General features: G+C 40.1%; 1 pseudogene; it reads right to left on the bottom strand.

Annotated features, from left to right (window-relative positions):
• Positions 1-11,166: 11,166 nt before the first annotated feature.
• On the bottom strand, positions 11,167-11,922 carry LOC101028893 (high mobility group protein B1 pseudogene; annotated as a pseudogene).
• Between the last annotated feature and the right edge of the window lie 15,074 nt (positions 11,923-26,996).

Raw genomic sequence — 26,996 nt, 5'->3', positions numbered from 1 at the left:
CAACTTATGTTATTCATTTTTGTTACTCATTTTTAACGATTAGGTTGCTTGCCTCTTTATTATGGATTTGTAAAAGGGTGGTAAGAATATTAAATCTTTGTCATATATTATTCTTCTGATTTGTTATCTGCGTTTTCACCTTGTGGTATTATTTCTCACTTAGAATTTTTAAGGTTTTACTTTTCCTTTCAACCAATATTTCCCTTTGTTAAATGCCCCACAAAATCAGATGAGAGATCCCAAAGATTCAAAATCATGGTGATGGAGATGGAAATATAAAGATGACCAAAAACACAAGAATCTAAATAGGGTTTGCAGTTGAGTGGCACAGACAATGGAGCTGAAGTCACTGAAGTCCTAAGAGTGTGCGCTGGAGGATAAAGACTTGCTGGGTTTGAATTGACTCTTCCAATCAGTAGCAGTTTGAACTCTGGAAATTTTTTAACCTTCCTGTTCCTTAGTTTCCCCACCTTAAAACTAGGAATTTTTTTGTGTAGGATGTGAGATTATTATAATGTTCTGCAAACTTGTAAACTCTCAACAAATATTAACTATTTTTATTATCTGACAGGTTTTGTTTTGTTTTTTTAGATGGTGTTTTGCTCTTGTTGCCCAGGCTGGAGTGCAAAGGCACCACCTGGGCTCACCACAACCTCTGCCTCCTGGGTTCAAGCAATTCTCCTGTCTCAGCCTCCCAAGTAGCTGGGATTATAGGCATGTGCCACCATGCCCAGCTAATTTTTTATTTTTAGTAGAGACAGGGTTTCTTCATGTTGGTCAACCTGGTCTTGAATTCCCAATCTCAGGTGATCTGCCCACCTCGGCCTCCCAAAGTGCTGGGCTTAGAGATGTTATCTACCACCCACAGATCTGACAGTTTTAAGGGCTTGGTAAAGAAATGGGACTAGGACTGGTCCCAGGATGGGCGTGAATGAGACTAGATGAGATAGGAGAGAAAATTCAAACCCAGGTACCCTGGGGATACAAGTGGGGTCATGATCCAGGTGGCTGAACGCTCTGACCAATGTTGCAGAGGTCACCTGGAGGAGTGGCTCTGAGGGATGGTTAAGAAGTACATTCAGGGTGACTGAAAGCAATATCAAGGGAAAAACAAAAGACAAGAAAGAACTCACTAGAATTTATTGTAGAGTGGACAACTTTAAGTAGAAAGAAGAAACTGGAACGAAACTATCTCAGCCACTGTGTGAAAGGAAATGAAACTCAAATAGCAGTTAAAAAAAAAAAAAAAAAAAAAGACTGCCAACAGTTGATATCGAAATCTAAATGCAGAAGACAAAATGTGCCCCAGCTTCACCACAATGGCCAAAATGCAAAAGACTGATAGTAACAAATATTGACAAGAATGGGAAACAAAAGGAGCTAGCTGCTGGTAGGAATGCAAGTTGGTACAAACCTTTCAGAAAACAGTGTGACACTCTCTGTTCAAGCTGAACATATCAAGTCCCTAAGACTCAGAAAGTTTACTACTGAATTTTTGTGGAACAAAAATTCATGTATCCATTTACTGACAGACCTTTATGCTAATAACAACAGTAGTCATAAGAGCCCCCAGCTGGAAACTACCCAAATGCCCATCCACCAGAATGAACAGACATTGTGCTATGTCCTCTCAATAGAAGACTGCATAGTAATAAGAGTGATCACAATATCGATGAGTCATACCAAACTGAGCAAAGGTGATGGGCAAAAAGGAGCCTAGTGTGTGATTTAATATGATTCTACTTGTATATAGTTCAAAAGCAGGTAGAACTAATTTCAGTGTTAGAAGTGAAGATGTGGTTACTCTGGGGAGTTATTGAACAAAGGAGGCTGTGGGCCAGTGGCTGTGGAGGCTGGTTTTGGAGGCACTGGGAATGTTCAGTTTCTTAATTTGGTTGATGACTACATGCTTATGTTTGATTACTACAAAGTCCATCACAGTGTATACTTACTACTTGTGCCTTTTTCTTTACTTATTTAATTTGTCAATTAAAAGTTTAAAATATTTACCCATATTAGAAACTAACAAAAGTCACTGAAAATCTTTTTGTTCACTTAGTGAAGGTGTAGTTGTTTATTGTCCGCTTCACATTGATACAGACAATAATTTTTGAGCCTTGGTTTCTATATTTATTAAGTGTGGATAATACTACTTGCTCTACAGTAGATAATTTAGGTGGAAGAGCTTTGAATGTGGTGAAATCCCATACAAATTGCTGGGGAGTTAATATTTTGTCCCCATTCCTGATGCCTCTTTTCTATTAGCACAACCACCTTGAGTTCTCCCAACCTACTGACCATTCTATCCCAGGACGGTGAAATTGACAAGTTTGGCAAGTATAGAACATGCCTCTTCAATGTCTCCCTGTTGGAATCTGAAGTTATTGAACCGTAGAGAGGCTGACTGCATTCTCTAAATTTAGACGGGTAATAAAGCACAGAGATATAATTTGAATTCAGGTTTCTCTCTGATCACACAGACCATGTTTTTAACTATTCCACTGTATTGCCTGCCTCATAAGTAATCTATTATATACAAAATAAAGAGCTGAGTTGTTTGGTACAGATAATAATACAATAGGAACTCAGGGAAGGGAGTCTATACAGGGATTGGTTAAAGATGATGACACAGGCTAGGTGCAGTGGCTAACACCTGTATTTCCAACATTTTGGGAGGTTGAGGCTGAAGGATTGGCTGAGCCCAGGAGTCTGAGACAAGCCTGGCCAACATCACCAACATCCAGAGACTCTGTCTCTAAACAAAATTTAAAAATTAGCTGGGCATGATGGTGCATGCCTATAGTCCTAGCTACCCAGGAGGCTGAGGTGAGAGTATTGATTGAGCATGGGAGGTCAAGGCTGCAATGAGCCATGTTCATGCCCTGCACTCCAGCCTGCATGACAGCATAAGACCCTATCTCAAAACATTTTCTTTTTCTTTTTTCTTTTCTTTTCTTTTTCTTTCTTTTTCTTTTTTTTTTTGGAGACAGTGTCTCACTCTGTCATCTAGGTTGAAGTGCAGTGGCGTGATCTTGGCTCTCTGAAATCTTTGCCTCCTGGGACCAGGCAATCCTCCCGCCTCAGTCTCTTGAGTAGCTAGGCTTGCCTCCACACCTGAATAATTTTTGCATTTTTTTTTTAGATTTGGGACTTTGCTGTGTTGTCCAGGCTGAGCTCAAAATCCTGGGCTTAAGCTATCCACCCGCCTCAGCCTCTCAAGGTGTTAGTTCTGGGATTGCAGATGTGGGCCACCATGCCTGGCAAATATTTTTTTAATTTAAAAATTAAATGAAAATTTAAAAGATGATGACACAAGATTTTTCTATTCCCATCCTATATGGATCAATTCTTGCTAAGTTCTCCTTGTGTAAAGCCCAGTAACCAGTATAGCCAGAATTAACATTTACCTCCTTCTAAGCCAGAATAGAAGACATGTCTGTTGGTAGCAAAAATACAGTTAACAGGGTTTAATTCCAGTGCCACATGCCAGGGCACTTATATTTAGCCACTTTCTCCATGGGTTTAGCTCCAACGTGTCACATACTGCTATTGGTGTTTGCCTTTAAATTCTAGACTGCTTTGTAAGCCATTCTAAGGTATTAGAAGGGACAGGAAGCATATTTTCAAGCACCTGAAATGTAAGAATATGTAAAGGGTATGTTAACAGCATTTCATAAAAGATTATTTTTTGAGGTATAATGTATATTTATAAAAGCATTGATTTGAGATATTCAGTTAAATGTGTTTTGAAAACTTGATACACTCATGCAACCACCATTCAAAACAAGACATAAGAACATTTTCATCATCCCAGAATCATACTGTATAATTTTGTGTATACATCTGTCTTTCTTTCACTCAACATACTGTTTTGGTAATTCATTCATGCCATTGCATTTACCAGTAGTCTGTTTTTATTGCCAGGTAGTATTCAAATTTTTTTTATTTTTTAATTTTTTGGGTACATATTTATGGGATACATGAGATATTTTGGTACAGGCATGCAATGTGTAATAATCACATTATGGAAAATTGGGTATCCATCCCCTCAAGCATTTATCCTTTGTGTTATAAACAATCCAAGTTTACTTTTAACTGTTTTTAAATGTATAATTAAATTAGTACTCACTATAGTTCACTCATTGTGCTATCAAGTACTAGGTCTCATTCATTCTTTCTAATTATCTTTTTTGTACCTATTAACCATCCCCACCCCCACTCAACCCCTCTGCCACTACCCTTCCAAGCCTTTGGTAACCAAGCTATTCTCTATCTCCATGAGTTTAATTGTTTTGATTTTTAGAACCCACAGACAAGTGAGACTATGCAATGTTTGTCTTTCTGTGCCTGGTTTATTTCACGTAACAAAATGACCTGCAGTTACAATCATGTTTTTGCAAATGACAGGATCTCATCCTTTTCTGTGGCTGAATTGTACTCCATTCTGTATAGGTACCATATTTTCTTTACCCATTCATCTGTTGATGGACAGTTAGGTTGCTTCCAAATCTTGGCTATTGTGAATAGTGCTGCAACAAATATGGGAGTGTTAATATCTCTTTGATATTCTGGTTTCCTTTCTTTTGGGTATACATGTAGCGGTAGGATTGCTGGATCACAGTGTAGCTCTATTTTTAGTTTTTTGAGGACCCTCCTACTGTTTTCCATAGTGGTTGTACTAATTTACATTCCCATCAACATTGTACAAAAACATTGTACCATATCCTCACCAGCACTTGTTATTGCCTGTCTTTTGGATAAAAACCATTTTATCTGGAGTGAGATGATATCTCAGTGTAGTTTCAATTTGCATTTCTCTGATGATCAATGATGCTGAGCACTTTTTCATATGCTTGTTTACCATTTGTATATCTTTTTTTGAGAAATGTCTATTCAAATCTTTTGCCCATTTTAAAAATCAGATTATTAGAGCCAAGTAGTATTGAATTGTGTAGATGTATGACAATTTGTTTATCCATTTTCCTGTTGATAGATATTTAGATTGCTTCCAGTTTTTGCTTGTTATAAATAAAGCTACCATGAACATTCTTGTGATAGTCTTTGTGTGAACATATATTTTCACTGCTCTTGGATAAATACCCAGGAGTGGAACTGTTGAATCATAGGGTAGATATATGTTTATCATTGTGAGAAACTGCCAAATGATTCTCCAAAGGGTTGAACCATTTTACATTCCTACCATCAATGTTGCTATGCATTCCCAAAGGAAAATTTTTTACAAAGCCAAACTATGATGACATGTTAGTAAAGAATATTTATCACGGTGTCCAGGGTGGGAAAAATTTCTATGGGAATCATTCGGAGGGAGGAAAAAACAGCAAGAAGGAGCATGGGGAGTGGATTGGCATTCACTAAAAAGCATTCACCAGGAAGCCAGCCTGGGGACACCACGTGGGCAGTGGGCTCCATAGCTACCAATCAAGGCTGTGTTCTCTGCTGATGGCATTCATTCCACATGCCAGGCCCTCTGTCCGTGATCCAAGAAATCTGGGCAACTTATTGTTTTTGTTCAAGTTGTACTTCATTGAAATTCTTTTTGGAGTGTCCCTTTCGGTCACAAGTTCCCTTTCTTGTGTGAGAGCCAAGACAGTGAAGCTCAGCACAGCAAGGCTTTTTGAATTTGTGCTGCTGACTTCACCACCAGTTGTGGTATCAGAGCTGGCTAACCTGACCCAGCTCGTGGTCAGCTTTCTCCTAGCTTCTACAAGTAGAGAACAACTTATTGTTTATCTTTTGACCTCTTCCCCCAGGTTACTTTTAACAAGGTTTTTAGTTTGTTTTTCATGCTATTGTATTTGAGGGAAGGCAAGGCCTTTGGCCCTGCCTTTAAGGTGATTTCATTTTGAGACAAAACCTCATTTTCTGAGTTTTTCTTTAGGTCATCATGGCAGAGGCCAGAAATAGTGTGAAGTAGCCCCCAAAAGAATGAATCTCAACTTTCTTCAGGCATGGTTTATCCTATCTGTGTATTCCTTTTAACTCAATCCTGTTAGTAAACATTCTTGCTAAAGTAGGCAACCAGCAGTCCTCATTCCTCAGCCAAATACTGCGTAGTAGACTAGGGTCCCAAATTTGGGGACAGCTTGGTTTCTTTCTTTTTTTTTTTTTTTCTCTTTTTTTTTTCTTTTTATTTATTTTGTTTTGTTTTGCTTTTTGTTTTTGTTTTTGTTTCAACTCCTATAATCTTTCTGCTGTTCCTCCAATAGGCACTCACTGTAAGTGAGAAAAATACAAACCCCCATTTACTTCTCTTTCCTTCTCTTTCAATAGAGGGTTTGTCTCTCCTCCTACCAAAGGCAAATTCTTCCATGTATGTTCTGGATTCCATCCTGCCCTGCCTTCTCAGAGAATGTTTCTAACTGTTTATTTACTACCTGTAGCAGAAATCATTGTCCTCTAAAATCTAAGCTTCTTTCATGTTATAAAATTGTTGCTGGAAAGTAGTGGCTGCCCAACCAGAAAATACATTCCCCAACCTCCCTTGCCTTTAGGTGGAACCATATGACTAATTCTTCTCAATATAATAAGATTAGAAGTGGGCCGGGCACGGTGGCTCAAGCCTGTAATCCCAGCACTTTGGGAGGTCGAGGCAGGTGGATCACAAGGTCAAGAGATCGAGACCGTCCTGGTCAACAAGGTGAAACCCGTCTCTACTAAAAATACAAAAAATTAGCTGGGCATGGTGGTGTGTGCCTGTAGTCCCAGCTACTCAGGAGGTTGAGGCAGGAGAATTGCCTGAACCCAGGAGGCGGAGGTTGCGGTGAACCGAGATCGCGCCATTGCACTCCAGCCTGGGTAACAAGAGCGAAATTCCGTCTCGAAAAAAATAAATAAATAAATAAGTTTAGAAGTGGCATAGATCACTCCTTGACCAGGTAGCTTCAAAAGCAAGAATGCTTCTTCTCTCTTTCTTAGGGGCAGCAAATATCTGGGTTACCAGTGGCAAATCCTTATGGGTCTGCAGCAACCTCAATTTTTGCCTCCTCAGAAGAAAGAATTTGACTGAGGGCCATAAGGCAGAAAAAGAGATGGAGGCAAGTTTCAGAACAGGAGTGGAATTTTATTAAAAGGTTTTAGAGTAGGCCGGGTGCAGTGGCTCAAGCCTGTAATCCCAGCACTTTGGGAGGCTGAGGTAGGTGGATCAGGAGGTCAAGAGATCGAGACCAACCTGGTCAACATGATGACACCCTGTCTCTACTTAAAATACAAAAAATTAGCTGGGCATGGTGGCACGTGCCTGTAGTCCCAGCTACTCAGGAGGCTAAGGCAGGAGAATTGCCTGAACCCAGGAGGCGGATGTGTGGTGAGCCGAGATCGCGCCATTGCACTCCAGCCTGGGTGACAAGAGCGAAACTCGGTCTCAAAACAAAAAAACAAAAAAACAAACAAACAAACAAACAAAAAAAACATTTTAGAGTAGTAAGTACAGTTGAAAGAAACCCAAGCGGGCAACTTGAAGGACAAGTGTGGTGTTTGACCTTTTGACTTGGACTTTTATATTCTGGCATATTTCTGGCATATTGCACCCCATTTCTTTGATTCTTCCCTTAGGGCAACCCACCTGTATGTGCAGTGGCCTCCTTGTGCTTGGGAGGTGAGTATGCACAGTGTGTTTAAGAAGTTGTATACATGCTCACCTGAGGCTTTCTTCTCTTTTGCAGTGATACGCCCCCAGAAGGTCATACTCTGCCATTTTGCCTCTTAATGAGTTCACTAGCCCACTTCAACAGCTGTTGATTACCAGGTACAGGTGTTTCTTCTCTCTGTAGAGAGACTGCCTTTTCCTGGTGCTGGCCGTGACCAAGTATTATTTTAGAGAAACAGTTAACAACTGCCTGAACATCACCTGATGGTCACTTGACCTTCCCAGTGGGGTGTTGGGGGAGCCCTCTCCTGCCCCACTCATTCCTGCCTAGCTACCTACTGTAACATCTTCTGCCACTCGATGCACAGGGGCACAGCAGTTTGAATACCAAGTATTAAGGATGGGACCTCCACACGATGGATGGAGCCTGGGTTTCAGTATCACCATTTAGAGAAGAACCAGCTGCTATTAACAGTGTCTGTTTGGGATTGGTCAGAAGGTAGTGAGTTATCTCAATTGATTATTCACAGCCAGTTATAGATCAAGCTCCTCATTCTACTCTTTCCCCACTTCTTACTGCTGCACCTGACTTGTCTTGAAAGAAAGAAAAGAACAGAAAGAAAGAAAAGAAGGTCTGTTTTGAACTTTATGTGAGTGTGAAATAAATTTCTATCGTATCTGACCTATTATATATTGCAGAGTCCTTTGGTTATAGCAGTTATCATTACCCTGACTAGTGCATTATTTTTCTTTCCTCTACATCTTCCGTATTTCTTTCATTATCTATCTGCATTCAGAGATGACCAAGAATTTCTCAGCTTAAAAACAAACCTTCCATAGACTTCATTCATACCCATGTCCAGTATTCTCTTTACTCCCTTTCATAGAAATCTTATGAAGAATGCCATATACGTGCAGTCTTAATTGCTTTGCCTCTCATTCACTTGTTACCCCAATTCACATGGCTTCTTTGCCACTGCTCTTATTTGAGGTCCTCAAAAGCTGTCATGTTTCCAGAGCCAGTAGACACCTTTTGGTTCACATCTTAACTCTCAGAAAGATTTAACACAGCTGACCACTCCCTCCTTTCTGACATACTTTCTTCTCTTGCATCCTTGAAACCAACCTCTTACTTGAATGACTCACAGGCATTTTAAACTTATCATAACCCAAACTAATCTACAACCTAATTTCTCCATTTTCTCTGCTCAAAAAAATGCGACTTATATTCATCCACTGGCTATAAATCTGAGGCTAATTTTTGACGCTTGCTGGAGAAAGTCGCCATCCATAGACAGTCCAACATCATACCCTGCCAATTTACTTCCAAAATTTTCTTAAATGTGAATACTCTTCTCATTTACACTCTTCTCCATAGTCCCATCTACTCTCTCTATATGTGTTTAAAAATGTACATTAGATAATGTTGCTTGGCTTTAAAAATCCTTCAGAAGATTCCCACTGCACTTAGGAGAAATTCCCTAATTCTTTATTTTTTTTCTTTTTTCCAACTTCTACTTTCTGTTCAAGGGTATATTTTCAGGTTACATGGGTAAATTGCATGTCACTGGTATTCAGTGTACAGGTAATTTTGTCACCCAGGTAATCAGCATAGCTATCCAAGGTAGCTTTTCAAACCTCACCCTCTCCTGGTCTTCCACCCTCAAACAGGCCCCAGTGTCTCTTATTCTCTTTTTTTTTTTTTTTTTTTTTTTGTATCAGTGTTTAGCTCCTACTGGTAAGTGAGATATTTGGTTTTCTATTCCTGCATTAATTCACTTAGGGTAATGCCTAATTATCAGTATTACCGTTATACCCTCACATGATCTTGCCCCTTCCTATGTCTTTAGCTTTAGCCACCACTCACTTTTGTTTGCTCACTATATTCGTTTTTCTTTCAAATCTTTTTTTTTTTTTTTTTTTTTTTTTTTTTTTTTTTTTGACATGGGGTTTTGCTCTTGTCGCCCAGGCTGGAGTGCAGTGACACAATCTTGACTCACTGTAACATCCACCTCCTGGGTTCAAGCGATTCTCCTGCCTCAGCCTCTGGAGTAGCTGGGATTACAGCCGTGCGCCACCACGCCCAGCTAATTTTGGTAATTTTTTTAAACTTCTGCAATTATTAGTTTATTAGTATCATCCAGGACTCAGATGTTCAGTATTCCTCCTGAAATTACATTTAAAAAATGCAAATGGAAAGAATCCATGTCAAAATTATATAACAAAACAGCACTCCATCACAAAAGTGTGTAAAATTACAAGAACACTATTTTAAAATACTGGCACTTTAAGAGAAAGATAATTTCAAAAACCACACAATTGCCAAATTGCTCACTAAACTAGTAAGCAGATAAACATGACTAATGAGTGAGTTTGGGTTTTAAAGAAAAATCATCCAAATAAATTGAATAATTCATACTGAGATGCAAAGTTTAAGTGTCTTCTTTCCTCCTATCTGCTTGTATTTATAAAGGAGCAAACCGTAATGTAGAAAAATATACTCTATTTTGGATGTGGCATCTTAGTTTTGAAAGCTGGCCCAATGAATTAAAAATACTTTTAATGGAAAGTCTCATTTCCTGAGCAGTCCATATTTAGATAAATGGGAAAACACGTCTATAGCCAGCATTTTTGGTCTTCACTGAGACAAATGTCAACAAAAAATTTAATATGGCAGTCTTGTATTTTAAGCCCACACTTTTGGGATACATTCTCAGGTCTTCTTTAATGTGGGAACTGCAAAATTTAACTGCCATTACATGGTAATGGGAGTTAAAGAATAGAGTCCTCCTGTAAAGGTTAGAACATACTTTTCTATTAGTCCTTCAAGGACAGACTTTCAAAATGATTGCTTTTTAATAATCCCATGCTGTGAGTAGATCGATTACTCTTCAGTTTGTAAATACAAGTGGGCTATGTGAAATTTCTTAACTGATCAAGATTTTGGATTTTTAGTTATGGATGAAAACTATCTCAACTTAACTTTACCCCCATTATGATATACAGGGTGTGTAGACAAAAGCTTTTTATTAGCTAACTATATGAAAGGATAAACACTGTAATAATTCATGTGATTCAAAATGGGCAAAAGCAAAAGACTAGCTTCCCCTCAAGAAGAAAAATTTCAGACCTATGAAAAGGACAGCAATACTAATGAAAAATTATATTTACTTACAAGCATTCAGAATGTCAACAAAACAGCTGCAACTTTTTTTTTTTTTGCAATTACAGAGTGCTATTCAGTTCACAGAACAATTATTTCATATAAGCTGCATCAGAGACAACTGAAGATGAAAAAACTACCATCCCCATATACAACTAATTTGTGCTGTGCACCAGCAAGAACCTGCTTTAAATTTCCATGCCAATCTACAACCCCCATACTGTACCAGGCAAGGTTAGTGGCTACTGAAAATACCACCAGGACAGAGCTATCTAAAGACACATTCCATAGTGTGTTAACTATACAAAAAAAGACACCGTACAGCTTAAAAACAAATCTTACACAGCCTTACTTTTCCATTTTTTCCTTTAAAAGGAGTGAGTTGTGTACAGGGGGGTTAAATGCTTTATAGATAAGAAAAACAAAACTGTGCCAGAACCAACTTATTCATCACCGTCATCTTCATCTTCTTGCTCTTCCTCCTCGTCCTCTTCACCTTCCTCATCTTCCTCCTCTTCCTTCTTTTTCTTGCTTTTCTCAGCCTTGACAACTCCCCTTTTTGCTGCATCAGGCTTTCCTTTAGCTCGATAGGCAGCAATATCCTTTTCATATTTTTCTTTCAGCTTCACAGCCTTCTTTTCATTAGCCTGCTTGTCATCTGCAGCAGTGTTATTCCACATCTCTCCCCATTTCTTCGCAACATCACAAATGGACGGACAGGTCAGGATATTCTCCTTTGATTTTGGGGCAATACCCAGAGCAGAACAGGAAAAAGGCCGAAGGAGACCTCTTGGGTGCATTGGGATCCTTAAACTTCTTTTTTGTCTCCTCTTTAGGAGGAATTTAGGTTTTCATTTCTCTCTCATAACAGGCCTTGTTCGCCTTTGCCATATCTTCAAATTTTTCTTTCTCTTTAGCAGACATGGTCTTCCAACTCTCTGAGCACTTCTTAGAAAGCTCTGAGAAGTTTACTGAAGCATCTGTTTGCTTCTTCTAATGCTCCTCCCAACAAGTTTGCACAAAAAATGCATGTGATGACATTTTTGCCTCTCGGCTTCTTAGGACCTCCTTCGCCCATGTTTAGTTATTTTTCCTCAGCAAGGCACAGAGTCTCCCAGTGCCCATCTGGCTCTCACTTGCCCTGGCGCTCTCTCTATGGAGCTCAATGTATTACAACCAGTTTGTTTTTTTAAATAGAGATGGGGTTTTACCATCTCTATTTGGTCAGGTTGGTCTCGAACTCCTGATCTCAGGTGATCCTCCCACCTCGGCCTCCCAAAGTGCTGGGATTACAGGCGTGAGCCACAGCACCTGGCCTTTCTTTCAAATCTTTGAAATGAAAACACTCTCTCCTACCTCAGAACTTCTCTAACTTGAAGCGCAAATATAAACTCAATCAAACTTAAGCAAAAAAGGAAATACGGTAGTGTATTTCTCCCCTTTAGGAGGAATATAGGTTTTCATTTCTCTCTCATAACGGGCCTTGTTCGCCTTGGCCGTATCTTCCAATTTTCCTCTCTCTTTAGCAGACATGGTCTTCCAACTCTGAGCACCCTAGTGCTCAGGTGCTCAAGTGAGGAAACTAGGAGGCAGCTGGCTTCAGGTGTGGCAGGTTTTGGGAACTCAGATTATAACCTTATTGCTCTGTTGTCTCATCTTTTACCTCTGCTTATCTTTGACTTAACTCCTTCTTGTCACCGACTGTCATTATGGAGGCAGAATATTCACTGTCAGAGGTGTCTGTTTGTGAAGCAAGGAATTAACCTTACTCAAAGAGTGGTCTGACCTTTGCTCTTGGTTTCTGGGAGGTAATCTCTAGGTCCTTGGAATGTCATGACTGACAAGAGTGTCTGTTTGCCTGGGGGCCTTTGGCCAGCCAGATAGTAACAATGTGATTTAGGGCTTTCTGATTGTGGCTTTGAGCCACATTACCAAGGTTACTTAATGTTGGGACTTCAAGTACTGGAGACTGAAATCAGCCATGTGGGTAATCAGTGATGCCTGTATGGAGCCCAGGTAAAGCTCTGGGCCCTGAGGCTTTAGGGAATTTTCTGTGTGGCAATACTCTGCATACCATCACCCAATGATGCCAGGATAATAATGCTGTCCTGACTCCATGGGGAGAGGACAACTGGAAGCTCCACATCTGGCACCTCTGATACAGGAAATAAAAAGAAATTATTTAGGCAGATAGTGAGGGTAAGGAAGTTCTCAGTAAGGTTTTCCTTTTAATGAAAAGCAGCCCCCAAATCGTTTCTTTTGTAACAAAGAGCAGTGTGCAAAATTGAACTTCAGACATAGAAAAGCAAGCTAGAAGCTTGCATGGGTGAATGCCGACAGCTGTGCCAATAGGAAAAGGCTACCTGGGACTAGGCATGTTCAAAATGGTGGCTCCTTCTTCCCTTCCTTTTGCCACATAGGTATGCAGTAAGGAGCAGACAACACGGTGCCAGCCAAGTCAAAAGCCCATTTGCATAATCAGATTAGGGTGGGGTGGCCAGCCTTCTCCATTCCCTATGTAAACATCACACCTGGTCCAACCAATCTGTGGGCCCTGCAGAAATCAGACACCACCTCTTCAAGCCTGCCTATGAAATCCAGTGCCTTCCTACTACGGGCTGGATTTCCCTTTCAGGCACTTCTCTCTCTCTCTCTCTCTCAGAGAAGTGTGTCTGAGCACCTATAATGTGATGAACAATATAGATGTGGTCCTGCATTCATGGAGCTTAGAGTCAAAGAGAGAGAGAGAGAACTGTTCTTTCTCCTTCCTTTGTCTGTTAAACCTAAATTTACTCCCTGTGTGTGTGTGTCCATGTCCTTAATCTTCTTGGCATGAGACAATGAACCCTGGGTATTGCCCTAAACAATGATACTGCTTTACTTCCAGGCCCATGTGTCTTTTCCTTGGCCTGCATTTAACCTGTATTCTTTCTATGCAGTCAACTGTAACCATGAGTACAGTAGCTTTCTGTGAGCTCTGTGAATTCTTCCAGTGAATTATCAAAACTGAGGGTATGTTTGGGAACCTCCTGAGCTTGCTGTTGATGTTGTAAGTAGAGTGTCTTGTGTAGACTATGCTCCCTCTAACTGTACAGTTGGCCGACTCACTCTCACACCATTACACATTCTTAGCTTAATAATATAGCTAAATGATTCAGTTTTCTTTTTTTTTTATATTATACAAGAAAGGCTCCAGAGAACAATACTTTGTCTGGCTAGGTTAAAACAAGTGTCCATCCCTGAACTGATCAATACCCTGGAGAAAAGAGTACTGCAGTCAGGCCTTGGTCATGTGTCTGCCTAAACGAAAATAATTTAGATTACCAAAAGAATGGGGACATCATTCTCAGCAAACTGACACAAGAGCAGAAAATCAAACACCGCATGTTCTCACTCATAGGCAGGTGTTGAACAATGAGAACACATGGACACAGGGAGGGGAGCACTACACACTGGGGTCCGTTGGGGGGAAATGGGGGAGGGATGGGGGGTGGGGAGGTGGGAAGAGATAGCATGGGGAGAAATGACAGATACAGGTGAGGGGAAGGAAGGCAGCAAACCACACTGCCATGTGTGTACCTATGCAACAATCTTGCATGTCCTTCACATGTACCCCAAAACCTAAAATGCAATTTAAAAAAAAAAAAAGAATGGGGACAGCGAGTCTGAGTGAACAAAAACAACAGGCATCCAATATGGAACATCTTCACCAGCATTTTACTTTGGAGCATTTCTGATTTCGATTCCTCTCCCTCACCATCACAATTTCCTAATGATTAAGTCTACTCATTATTTGGGTTTCAGATTATCTGTCACTTCACCAGAGAGCCTTCTCTCAGTCAAAATGAAAGTTCCCATTAGAATGTCTTATAGCTTTTGTCAGTCTGTAATTATATATTCATTCATCTGATTGTTAGTTTAATAAATATATTTTCAGAGACAGTCTCTTGCTACGTTGCCCAGGCTGAAGTGCAGGGGTTATTCACAGACGTGATCATTACACATTACAGCATTGAACTCCTGGGCTCAAGCAATCCTTCTGCTAAGTAGCTGATGTATGTCACCTGACCCAGCATAAGTTTAATATTGTAATGTCACTTTAACTCTAAGCTCCATGAATGCAGGACCACATCTATATTGTTCATCACATTGTAGGTGCTCAGACACACTTCCAGATCAAATGACTAAGAATGAAAGAAAATCTGTCAATGGAATACCTTAATGCCAGGTCTCGTACTAATTCCTCAAATGTTCTTTTTTAGTAAAAGGTCAGTAAATGAATATCTGATTAAATTTTGGACTAACTTGTTAGAACCAGTGAAAGAAACTTGCTTCAGTTTTGCAGTCAGGAATTCAAGAACTGCACAATACTCAGAAGCTAAAAATCACTGGATGGATTTGCCTCATCATCCTTTATTGAAACAAAGTATGTAACATCTATATGGAAATACATCTCATGATAAATTAATAAAACTATACACCTTGCCTTGCAAAATGTTTTATTTGATTTCAGCTACACAGTAACCCATTAAGATAAGTAACACAGGCAATTCTGTTTAACAGATTAAAAAAAAAAAAAAAAACAAAACCCTGAGAACCCGACAGGTGAGATGAATTACTCAGTATCACATGAGAAACTTAGCAGTCAAACAAGATTATTACTCAGCAATCCTGAAGCGTAGTTCTAGATTCCTTTCTACCAGCCCAATGTTGCCCGTCCTCTCAACCTTGGTGAACACACACTGCTACCTCCTTAGTTATGGAATGTGTCAAAGCACACAATATTCAATGCAGTGAATTTGAATATGAACAGATATTAAGTTTTCCCTATTTTATGAACACTCTGTTCATTTAGGCTTTCCTTATTGCATAAATTCTTTGTTACACTTGACACTTTTCAGTTAGTGATTTACTCCATCCCTATACTGAATCTTAGTGGTTATGGGGTTTTCCCAATCCCCATCCCAGAGGCAGTCTGGCATCCTCCAGGCAGGCACTCTTTCCCAGTGGACAATATGAATCTGGCACTTCTGTAGTTAGCTTGCTCCCATGTAGAACCACAGGCTAAAACCATTCTGTGGAAGACAGAGCTGAAAAATGAAGGAAAACCATGGCCTAGTGATACATTTTGAACCCTGAATCTAGCTGTGCCTAAAGCCCATACTATCTCTGGATTTTCAGGTACAGAATCCAATAAATTTCCTTCTTTGCATAAGCAGGATTTCTGTCTTTACCATACAGAAGGATCTCAAGTATAAGATCCTATAATAGCATACTCGCATTCAATTGCATTCCTATACTCTTTTTCAAGAGGGGGAGAAATGAGTGAAATTACAGCTATTTCCCAGGGAATTACACTGCATATAACAATGAGATTGGATACAACAAAACAAAACTAAACTGAAAATCACTTCACTAGGAGTTAGCTGCATTCTCCTGGTCTGAAATGCTTCATTTGCTACCATTCTCCTTCAGGTGAGTGACGAGAGGGCGCCTCCTCTCATCCCTAGGATAGATCAGCCCCTACTGCTGTTCTCTTACTTTGCTCACTAGCAGGTCTTCCAGAATTTTCTCCAATGAGATTTGATGCACTAGATGCCCCTAACACAGCTGAGATTCTCTCCAGCTATCTAGACCCACATCCTCCTTCTCTCTGTCAAGTATCACTGCAAATATATTCCAGGAAAATCTTGCTACAATTGTTTCAAATCTCAGAATAGAATTTTCAGTTACAATTTGTTTGCAAATAACATACCTGTCCAAAGTTAAGCCTAACTTTCTGATTGCAAGCCTCACAGAAACAAGAATGAGGTGCAGGGTTGGGGTTGGTGGGATGCTACAGGAATTCTTTTGAGTCAGAATTCAGTACACAGGTCCACTTAGTTGGCAATAATGGTTTCAGCACAGACATTTTTAGACTTTTATTTGAAAATTCAAAGCTTCGATATTTCTCAGGACAAGATCAATGTTGTCTGTGCCCTGGCTAGTGAATCCAGCAATTACTTTTCATTTGCCAAAATGATGAGTGTTTCAGTTTTCCAGGAACTAACATTGCCTAATTGGGTATCATATCTCAGTGGATGATAGGATCACAGTGAATCATAATAATTTGGTAAAATTGTTTTGTTACCAGTACTTATAGGAATTTAAACAAAGTTTGTAGGTTGTGCTGGTTCTTCTCAACAGATCATCATCTTTTAAAAGGGAGGAAAGTGGGCCACGTGCGGTGGCTCACACCTGTAATCCCAGCACTTTGGGAGGCCGAGGCGGGCAGATTATGAGGTCAGGAGTTCAAGATCAGCCTGACCAAGGTGAAACCCTGTCTCTACTAAAAATATAAAAATCAGCTGGGCATGATGATGCACACCTGTAATCCCAGCTACTCAGGAGGCTGAGGCGAGAGAATCTCTTGAACCCAGGAGGCAGAGGTTGCAGTGAGCCAAGATCGTACCACTGCACTCCAGCCTGGACAACAAACAGAATGGGACTCCATCTCAAAAAAAGAAGAAAGAAAAGAAAGAAAAGGGGGATGGGAAAGTGACCAGAGAACAGACACAAACTAATTCCTTTCATAAGTGAGGTTGTAGAAATCATAATACCAATACTTAGGCTAAATATAAGTGAAGATGGAAAGCCATGTCATTTTTTAAGCTCAAATAAATAAATCAAAAAGAGGCCTGGGCATGATGGCTCATGCCTGCAATCCCAACACTTTGGGAGGCCTAGGCAGGAAGATCGTTTGAGCTCAGGAATTCGAGAGCAGCCTGGGCAACATGATGAAAACCCATCTCTAAGAATATATATATAATATAATAATAAAATTGAAGATTGCCCATATTAATCTTTTTTCAAATATTCCTGATAATAAGAATATCAAAAGTATGATATGTAGCAGAAAATACTCTGTGCTCAGAATTAGAAGATCTAAACTTTGGCCCTGTGTGGTCCTAAGCAAGTACTTCTCTTTGGGTCTGTCCTCGTGTATAAAATAAAGTATTGGATAACTGCTGAGGAAGTGTCTAGCTCTAAATTTTGACGACTGATGTCATTCATCTCATTTTCAGTTTGGTGTATATGATCTAATTGACATGTCTCTCTCAAGGACCTTTAAAGGTGACCGCAGCAGCTAAAATGAATTGAACAGGGAGAAAAGGAGAGCCAAGGCATTAATATTAATTATTCATTCATTTATTTACAAATACTTTTGAGCACTTAATAAGCACCAGACACTACTACAGGTGCTGAGGATACAACAGTGAATAAATCAAAGACCTGGTCTTCATAGTTTATTTTCTAGAAGGGAGGATATGTCATAGCAAATAAACACGTAAAACAGAGTGTGTCCAAAGGTGACAAGTTCTGTGTAGAAAAGTAGAGTAATGTGAGAAAGAGGGGTTGCTTGAGGTTGCTCTTTAATATAGAATAGCTGTGAGTGAGTTGGCTTTTGAAGAGAGACCTACAAGAGGTTAGAGACAAAGTCAGGCTATTTCCTGCTTTGGACTAGCAAGTGCAAAGACCATGAGGTGGGAGTGCATTTGGCATGCTTTAGGAGTTGCTGGAGCACAGTGAGGAAGAGGAAGCATGGTAGGAGACGAGATCAGAGGGAAGGAAAAATGGAAAAAGCAGCTGGAAGTTGTTATTGTCCCCATCTCCTTATTTGTGGATTTTTTTGTTGTTGTTGTTACCTGAATTAGGCAGGGGGAAATATACTGGCTCAGTGTAATGATAGCATCTGTTCTGATTTGGATGGAATCAGGATCTGATCTGCATAGAAACACAAGTTTTTCCTTGGAGAGTGAAGCAACATTTCCTTCATTTTCAGCAAAGTTTAACTGATTTTGTATCAGCACCTCCAGTCTCTCCCTCCCTCTAGTGTGTATCCTGTAGTAGTTCTACTAATTAACACAAGTATGGTGGATGTGGTGAAACAGACAGGCACTCAACATCCATTCCAGCCTCCTTCATGTGTGTCTTCCAGTACTGCAGAGACTGGAAATCTAAAAACCATTTAGATTGCTAGCCCCAGAACTCATCTATGACTAGGGTGTTGTGTAGGAAATTATTTCCACAGATTAGATGCACTTGCATGAGTCAGGGTGAAAATGAGACAGAATCCCTTCCTGCTTTTCTCGTTCTCTGTTGTACAATGAGCTTTTTCTGCAGTAAATACCATTATTTAGTCACCAGTTTCATGGGCGTCAGAAGGCAGTTACAAAGGCAGCAGCAGGAATAGCTTTCAGGGTTGTGTCAGCATGTTCATTGGCCTTAGACATTCTTGCCTTGATGGGACACTTCCTCCATTAAAAAAAAAAATTTAAAAATGTATGACTGTGTTGGGATAAAGATAAGTATATATTTTTAATTTTTTATTTCCATAGGTTTTTGGGGAACAGGTGGTTTTTGGTTATATGAATAAATTCTCTAGTGGTGATTTGTGAGATTTTGGTGCATCCATCACCAGAGCAGTGTACACTGAGTCCAATGTGTAGTCTTATATCCCTCATCCACCTCCCACCCTTTCCCCTGAGCCCCAAAGTCCATTGTGCCATTCTTATGCCTTTGTATCCTCATAGCTTAGCTCCCACTTAAGAGTGAGAACATATGATGTTTGATTTTCCATTCTTGAGTTATTCACTTAGAATAATAGTCTTCAATCCCATCCAGTTTGCTGCAAATGCATTAAAACATGACTTTTTATGGCTGAGTAGTATTCACCTTCTCTATATATACAGCTATCTCTCTATATATAATAGCAATATAATATCTTTCTCTATATATACACATATATCTAGAGAAATTTTTCTCTCTTTATATACATATACATATATAGATACACATACCTTCATACATATATATGTATGTATTATATATATAGAGAGAAATATACACACATACACATATATGTATGTATTTTAATATATGTATACATATGTATTTTTATATATATATATATATATATATATACACAGAGAGAGAGAGAGAGAGAGAGAAACAGAGAGAGAGAGAGACAGAGACAGAGACAGAGAGATTTATTTTAGGAATTGGCTCACATTGTTGTGCAGGCAGGCAAGTCTAAAAACTGCAGGATGAGCAGGTCAGCTGGAGCCCCAGGGAAGAGTTGGCTTTACTGGTGAAGTCCAAAGGCAGTCTAATCTGCTGGCAGAATTCTCTGTGGCTAATGGGGAAGAGAGAGAGTCTTTATCTGTTAAAGCCTCCAGCTGATCAGATGAGAACCACCCACATTATGGAAGGTAATCTGCTTTACTCAGTGTCTGCTGATTTAAACAGTAATCTCATCTAAAAAATACTCTCACAGAAACAATTAGAATGATGTTTAACCGAATACTGTGGTCTAGCCAATTTGACACAGAAAATTAACCATCACAGTCCCTATTTACATAAATCCTCTTTCTTCTACCTCCTGGCCTGAAACATGCTCTCCTGTGAAATCACTGTTCTCCCAACTGTTTTCAGCATGATGGCCTTATTTTCTCTGTTCAAGACAGCGGGTGAGGTGGTGTGGCCAGCTGTCTTTCCTCCCTCCAGAGTGCTTCCTCACTCTCGAACTACCCTCACCTACTCTCACCCTTTGCTCAGTTGAAGACTGTATAGTTCTCAGTGCTGCAACTCACTGGATCCATCCTCACTTCCCAAGCCTACTTCAGCAGCAGACTCGGCCCTGAGCCTCTGCCCTGCCCTTTGCTATCATCTGTATTGACTTCAGAATCCACATTAACTAACTGTTTAGATTATTTTACCCCAGAGGTATTTCTTGGATTAAAGACCTCCTCCTCTGACCCGCCTTAGTGAGTGTCTTTAACACTCAGGGTAATCTCTGTTTCTGAGATCTGTTATTCCATTTGCAGCCACAGCCTGCCATCTCTTTCACCCCACCCAGTAAGCCCACCTCTGGATTCCCTGGAATCTCTCCTGGGTCACACAGTCTATCCTATTTCCTTCACTAATTCTATTTGCCTTCACTGCTTCCTGCCTTGCTTGCTAGAATTACAGACTCCTTGTGTGTGCTCAAATCCTGGACTTGACTTCCAAAGAACCCATGGAAACAAATGTAAAGTAGTAATAAGGTGGTAATGTGATAGATAAAAATGAGATGGGATTTCCTCCTCCTTTTCTCATTGCTCCTATTCTTTGTCTTCCTCTCATTCATTTTCGTTTGTGTTTCCAGGTCACTGTGCTTTGGAGAAAGAGGTGGAACCCTAAAGCTGTGGCTCATTTCCTCCTCAGAGCCATCTACTTCTCCCTTTCACTTCCAAAGTACTTGGTGACTCCCTAGCACACCAACACAGAGAATCACTGTTCTAGAGGATTTCTACCCTAAAAGCCTCTGTTTTCTTCTCTCTACTCCTTCACCCTGTAACCTCACAAAGTTACACACAGTTACGCCTCCTACTTTATAGTGACTACTGAAAATAGTACTTCCTATTTGAGGATAGTCCCTCCAGAAACAGATGCTGAGAAAAGGATCCTGGGATCCTAGGAAGCACTGGGAAGTGACTGTGGAAGTGAGAAAGAAAAGGAAAGAAAGCCAGTACAGGGTGTGCTGTGAGTCAGTTGTCACTGTGGGCAGCTGTGGCTCAGACTTCCTGGGGGTCTCAGGGGCAGCACAGCTCATGCCTCAGAGTTGTCTCACTTGGGAGGCGAGATCCTGTGGGATTTATCCATGGCCTCCATCTGTCATTGGTTGAAGGCTGCCCCAGGGGTGTTACTTCCTGACACTTCTCTTCTGACCCAAGTGTGGGCCAAGGCAGCTCCCACAGCTAGATAAAGACTGCAGCAGGGTCACCGGCACTTGCAGTAAGAAGAGTCAGTACATAGGAAATGCTGAGTGTCAGGGACATTTGTCGGGCATCAAGAACCTTCTACATTTCCTAACCAACTAGCTTTACTGTAATATGTAACTAGCCCTGTTTCTAGCTTCCTATGCTTTTATTCATTGTCCTAGGTATTCTTGGATACATCATTTTAATTTAATCTTCTTTCCATGGAAGTTGACATTATCTCAATTTTATAGAAGAAAAAACAGAAATTAAAAGTAAGCAGCTTCACAAAAATTATCCAGATAGTAAGTTCTGGAACTTTTATTTAAAGACTCAAAAATCCAAGTATTTTCTAGCATAGCAGAAATCCAAGGGCAGAACCTTGGGACCACCCATTATTATTAGCAATGTCCTGGGTAATGAGAGTTGGGTTCAGAGTAGAAATAGGGGGTTATGTCAGAGAAGGGAAGGAACTCTTCATTTAAGACTGGTTTTGACCAACTCTTCCCTGACTCCATCTCTATTGATACAGCACACTGAAGCTTAGTAGGCCAGAATTGACTGTTTCTTCCAGAGGCCTTCATATAATTTCTAAGAACAAAGATCAGATAGAATGCAATTTGCAGAATAGGAAAAGTCTGGCATATAATAAATACTCAATTTGATTCAACAATTTTGTATTGATAACCTAATATGTGCCAGGCATTGGTCTAGATGCTAAGAGTGATGGTGGACCACAAATACTCACTGACAGAGGCATGAGTTTGCTTTTGAATGTGAAATATATACCCCATATTCTCAAACTAGCTAATTATACATAGCCATCAGCTAATTATGGCAACTTAACTTTTGCAATTAAGATGAACCTAGTACTCAATATTTTTCTCAGTCTGGATCTGCCTTGACTTATTTGCAGCATTTAACAACAGTAGATAACGATGATGTGAAAAGAGCACACTAAACACAGGATTGCTGTGAGGATTAAATGAAATTAATACCAAGTCCTAGGTATTTTACATAATTGATCATCCTTGTCTTTATCATAGACTGTAAGTTCCATGAAAACAGGCACTGAATTTTTACATGTATATGCAGCTTCTAGAGTAGTGCTTAGCACACAGTAGGGCTTTAGTTCTCATTGATAGGCTGAATGGGTAATATGGATATTATTACTCTAATTTTTTAGATGAAATTAATACTCTGAGAGATTGAATAAACTGCTCACTTTCTCAAAGTGAGTTGCCATAAGAGTTAGGATAAATGACCTATTTCTTTTCTTTTTTTAAAAAAATCCCATGTATAGTCATTGCTAATAAATAACGTACTTCTAACTCCACTGTGCCTAAGAGCTTCTCTAAAGCATGCAGCATGATGCTGAGCACGCAGTAGGCCTTCAACAGTTGCCACTATTGCTGTGTGTCACCCATTAGTAGTGTGTTATTAGTTCACTACTGCCTTATGATAAACTTCTCCATTGGCTTGCAGGTACAGAGAGCAACTCTGCTGCGTCTTCTCCAGAGTGCAGCACCATCCTCCTGCTCTTCCTTCCATTTCCTCTGTTGGCCTCTACTCCCCTCTCACTGAAGAAATTGTAGCTTTCTCCTGGGCCCAGGCCCAGGCCCTGCTGAGCCTCTATCTCTGTGTCTGTGTACGTCTGCCTGCCTGCAATCACTTCAACTCAAACTGCCCCCACCAGTGACGTGACCTTTAGAAGCTTCCAAATCCTCATTGCTCAGTGGTTTCAATACTGCTACTGCTGGAGAAGAAGAAGAAAAAGTCACATTCTTCCCCCTCAGAAAGAAAGGGGGAAACACAGAACCAGGGAAATTCTGTAAGTTAACGGGGTACTGTTTATTCAGGGCTCCAACTCTGCCCTGGCCCGCTGTGGCACAGTCTGTAGTGTTGAAGTTTGGATAGTAGAGTGCTCAGCAAGTGGAAGAAGTTGCCTTCTGGTCTGAGAGCCTCCTGACCAGTCTCATCAGATTGGAAGATATTGGCTCTGCTCTATCAAGGTGGCTTCTGTCCTGTACCAGATGACTTTATATTATTGATATGTAAGCTTCTGAGGGACTTATTTAGACTTCGGTATTACTGAGAGTTAGATCCCAGTGATGTGTGGTAAAGTTGCTCAGGGTGTGAAGCCAGAGAGTTCATGAAACATCCAAGTGAGACCTCCCCACCCCAGCATCTGAGAAATAGGCCTCTGAAGTAAAGAGCTTTGTGACTGTTGCTACTGCTGTACCATGGCCCCATAGTGAGAGAGTCAAGCTTACAGATTTTGGATCTACTGTATAGAAATCTCAGTTTGCTTTGTGGCTCCAGAACTTAACCTTTCTGAGCCTGTTTCCAGACTAATAAATTGGGATAAGGTTACCTGCCTCATGGAGTTGTTATAAAGTCAAAATGAGATAAAATATACGAACTGCTCATAGTGAGTGTTGAGAAATGGTGCCCAGTATTATTGAAACAAGAGGACCTCTGAAAGAATGCAAGTCAATGCCTACTTCAGGTCGGTTGGCTGAGAAAAGCATGTGAGGTCACAAAGCCATGATCCAAAGGGAGCTGAATTCTCCTTCCCTATAAGACAGGTCAAGAATGTGGCATAGCTGGTTAAGTTGTGAAATAATTGGTTATTCATAATTTGCAGTCCTTTGTCAATTTTCCCATAATGATTAAGTCTTTTAAAATCAACAAAATCTTATGCATACACTTGATATAGCAAAAGATCCTGGGAAATGGGGAAAGGTATAAATAATAGCCAGTGACTACTATATTTTAGATATTGTGTTAGGTCTTTACTTGTGTTTCCTCATTTAATTCCTTTTATCTTCCACAACAGATCTAAGCATTCTCTTTTTCCTGGAACCTGGGTCTTCCTGGTACTATGAATTGAAGAAATTATCACTCCTATCTTAGAAACTAAAGGAAATGATGGGTCAGCAAGGCTAAGTAATTTGCCCAAAGTTACACAGCAAGTTGGTGGTATTGAAAATGCCACTGTGTGGCTCTGGCATCTTTCCTTTACATCTAGGAAATGGAAGGCCAGGGAGCATGTTTTTCCTGAAGAAAGAAGACAGGACCATCACACTGAGGAAGCCAAGAAAAGCAGTGCAGGAGAAGCAGGACAAGTGCAGTGTTCCCAGAGATGTAACCACAGAAAGATCTGTCAAGTTTCCTCACGGGGCTTTCTCTGAGTGGATTCTAGATACTGGGAAGCCTTGGGCCTCCCAAGAAGTTTTTGGCAGCACCTGGTCCAGCCAAACTACATGCTCAATACCCAGAAGACAGAGAGAGGAGAAAATCAAGAATGGACAGTTTGTTGCCTGGTAGCCAGGGAAGGTCCCCATGTTGAAATAATTAAAAGTAGACTAAACAGGGTGAAGATTTTTCTTTTTCATGTCAACAGTCCTGAGGTTAGCCAGAAATTAAAGCAGAGAAGGTTAGGAAGAGACAGGAGATAGACAGAGGAAGGATGTGCTTTTCTCCCCACCACTGTCTTCTCTCTAGAAACATGTTTGAATAAATTGGAGACATTCTCCAGTCATTGCTGCCTAATGGAGCTTTCCAGTGGCAGAGGGCTCATGTGTGGGCTGGTCACATGGATCTGAAATAACGGTCGGGGGCCCTGTGCTTGTTGGCTCTACCTCCTTGGAGTCCTGAAGACTGAGGTGAGGCAAGGAAGAATTGGAAAAGATGCATGTCTATCCATACCTCTCACTTCCTAGCAAAGCATCAGCTCTGAGTGTACACAGGGTGGGTCTTACATGGCTCTAATCCTTGATAGGATAGTCTCCTTGGCCCTCTTATTACCTGTCAGCATCCAGGAAAGCAGGCAATATAATTAGCATCTATTCTGTAATCTCCAGCACAGAGAAGACTTAAACTGATCTCTAGCTATCTTTAACAGACGGGATCCTGTAATAAGATTTCTGAAATCAGAGAGAGAAACAGAGAAGCCAGACTTTCCACTGGATACCTCGGAAACAAGAGGAACACACAAAAAATTAAGGATGGACTCTGATATTCTGTGCCCAGTGACAGCCTCTGTACTGAGGATTAGTGGCCTACTCTGCTGGGTGTGGTAATCCTAGCACTTAGGGAGGACAAGGCAGGAGGATCACTTGAGCTCAGGAGTTCAAGACCAGCCTGGGCAATACAGTGAGACCCTTGTCACTATTTTTAAGAAAATAATAAAGAAAGAAAGAAAAAAAAGGATTAACAACCCACTTAACTCATGTACTATTTGATACATTATCTTCCAATATTATCAAATACTGGGAGCTTGCTCTCATCTTTACTAATCTTTATATCTTCAAAGCCCAACCAATCCATTCCTTTAATACCTAGCTCAGTGGAGACATTCCTGGTGAATCCTTCCCTGTATACTTAATTAGTCCTTGATTTGAGATCTAGGTGCTTTTTAATAACCAAACTTTCTTATATGTCATGTAAAGATATTCTTAAATTATTAAGCCAATAAATTTAAATTTACTTAGAAAACACAACTTTGGTAAAAATTAGTCAGCTGTAATGCTACTACCCAGAGGAAAATAGTTACCATTGTCATGTACATTTTTCCAGTCTTTCTGGTGTCAACTAAAGAAAAAAAGCCAAGACTGTACAGAATTAAAGGCAGTCATATTTAGAAACCTTACTGAGGTCTATAGACGGAGGTCTACAGCCTGCAAACAGTCCTTCAAAGAGGTTCTGTTAGACTGCTTTGAAGTAGTGTTTGCAGTTTATGTAAGAGTTGTGGAGGTTTAGTACATGTAAAATCACATCAAACGTGCAGAAGTTACATTAAAGCAGAATCACATTGAAGTTGGTGTGTAAGAGTACATCTGGTTATATATTACAGAGGCATCATCATTAACCCCATCAGATGTTACCTTACATGTAAGAAAAGGCAGGGACCAGGGTCCTTTATCTTTTAAGAAACTTAGTGACTCAGGCAAGAGACATGATGGGGCCATGTGCTCTATCCTGCTTTGTCTTCAAAGCATCTTTCTGAGAGTTGCACATCGTCACAGAGTCGGGCTTTGTGAAATTATGTTGGCAAGCAGAAAAGAGCAGACATGGCTTCTTACATTTGCTATGTTGTCTCACACTGGATTTCTTTTTCCTACTGTTTTGTCAAGCAAATTTTCCTCCATTTCGCAAAATATCATAAGCATCTTTTGTGTGTATCTATATCTATTTCTGTCTCTCTCAGTATTCCTGATACTTAGTAGTCCACAACATTTTCAATAGCATTGTTACAGTACATGTCATATTTTACTATAGTTAATTTTAAGTAGCTAGCATTTACATAGTGCTCATGATGTACTGGGTCATTCTAAGTGCTTACATGCATCGATCCATTTAATCTTTGTAATCCCAGGTGGTTGGTCTAATTATTACTATCACTCAAATTTCACAGATGAAGGAATCTGAGGCATAAGGGGCTTAA

The sequence above is a fragment of the Saimiri boliviensis genome, chromosome 3 (genome assembly GCF_048565385.1).
Source record: "Saimiri boliviensis isolate mSaiBol1 chromosome 3, mSaiBol1.pri, whole genome shotgun sequence".
Lineage (NCBI taxonomy): Eukaryota > Metazoa > Chordata > Mammalia > Primates > Cebidae > Saimiri > Saimiri boliviensis.
Note: the sequence above shows the minus strand (reverse complement) of the source record. Positions and strands in the feature narration are given on the sequence as shown.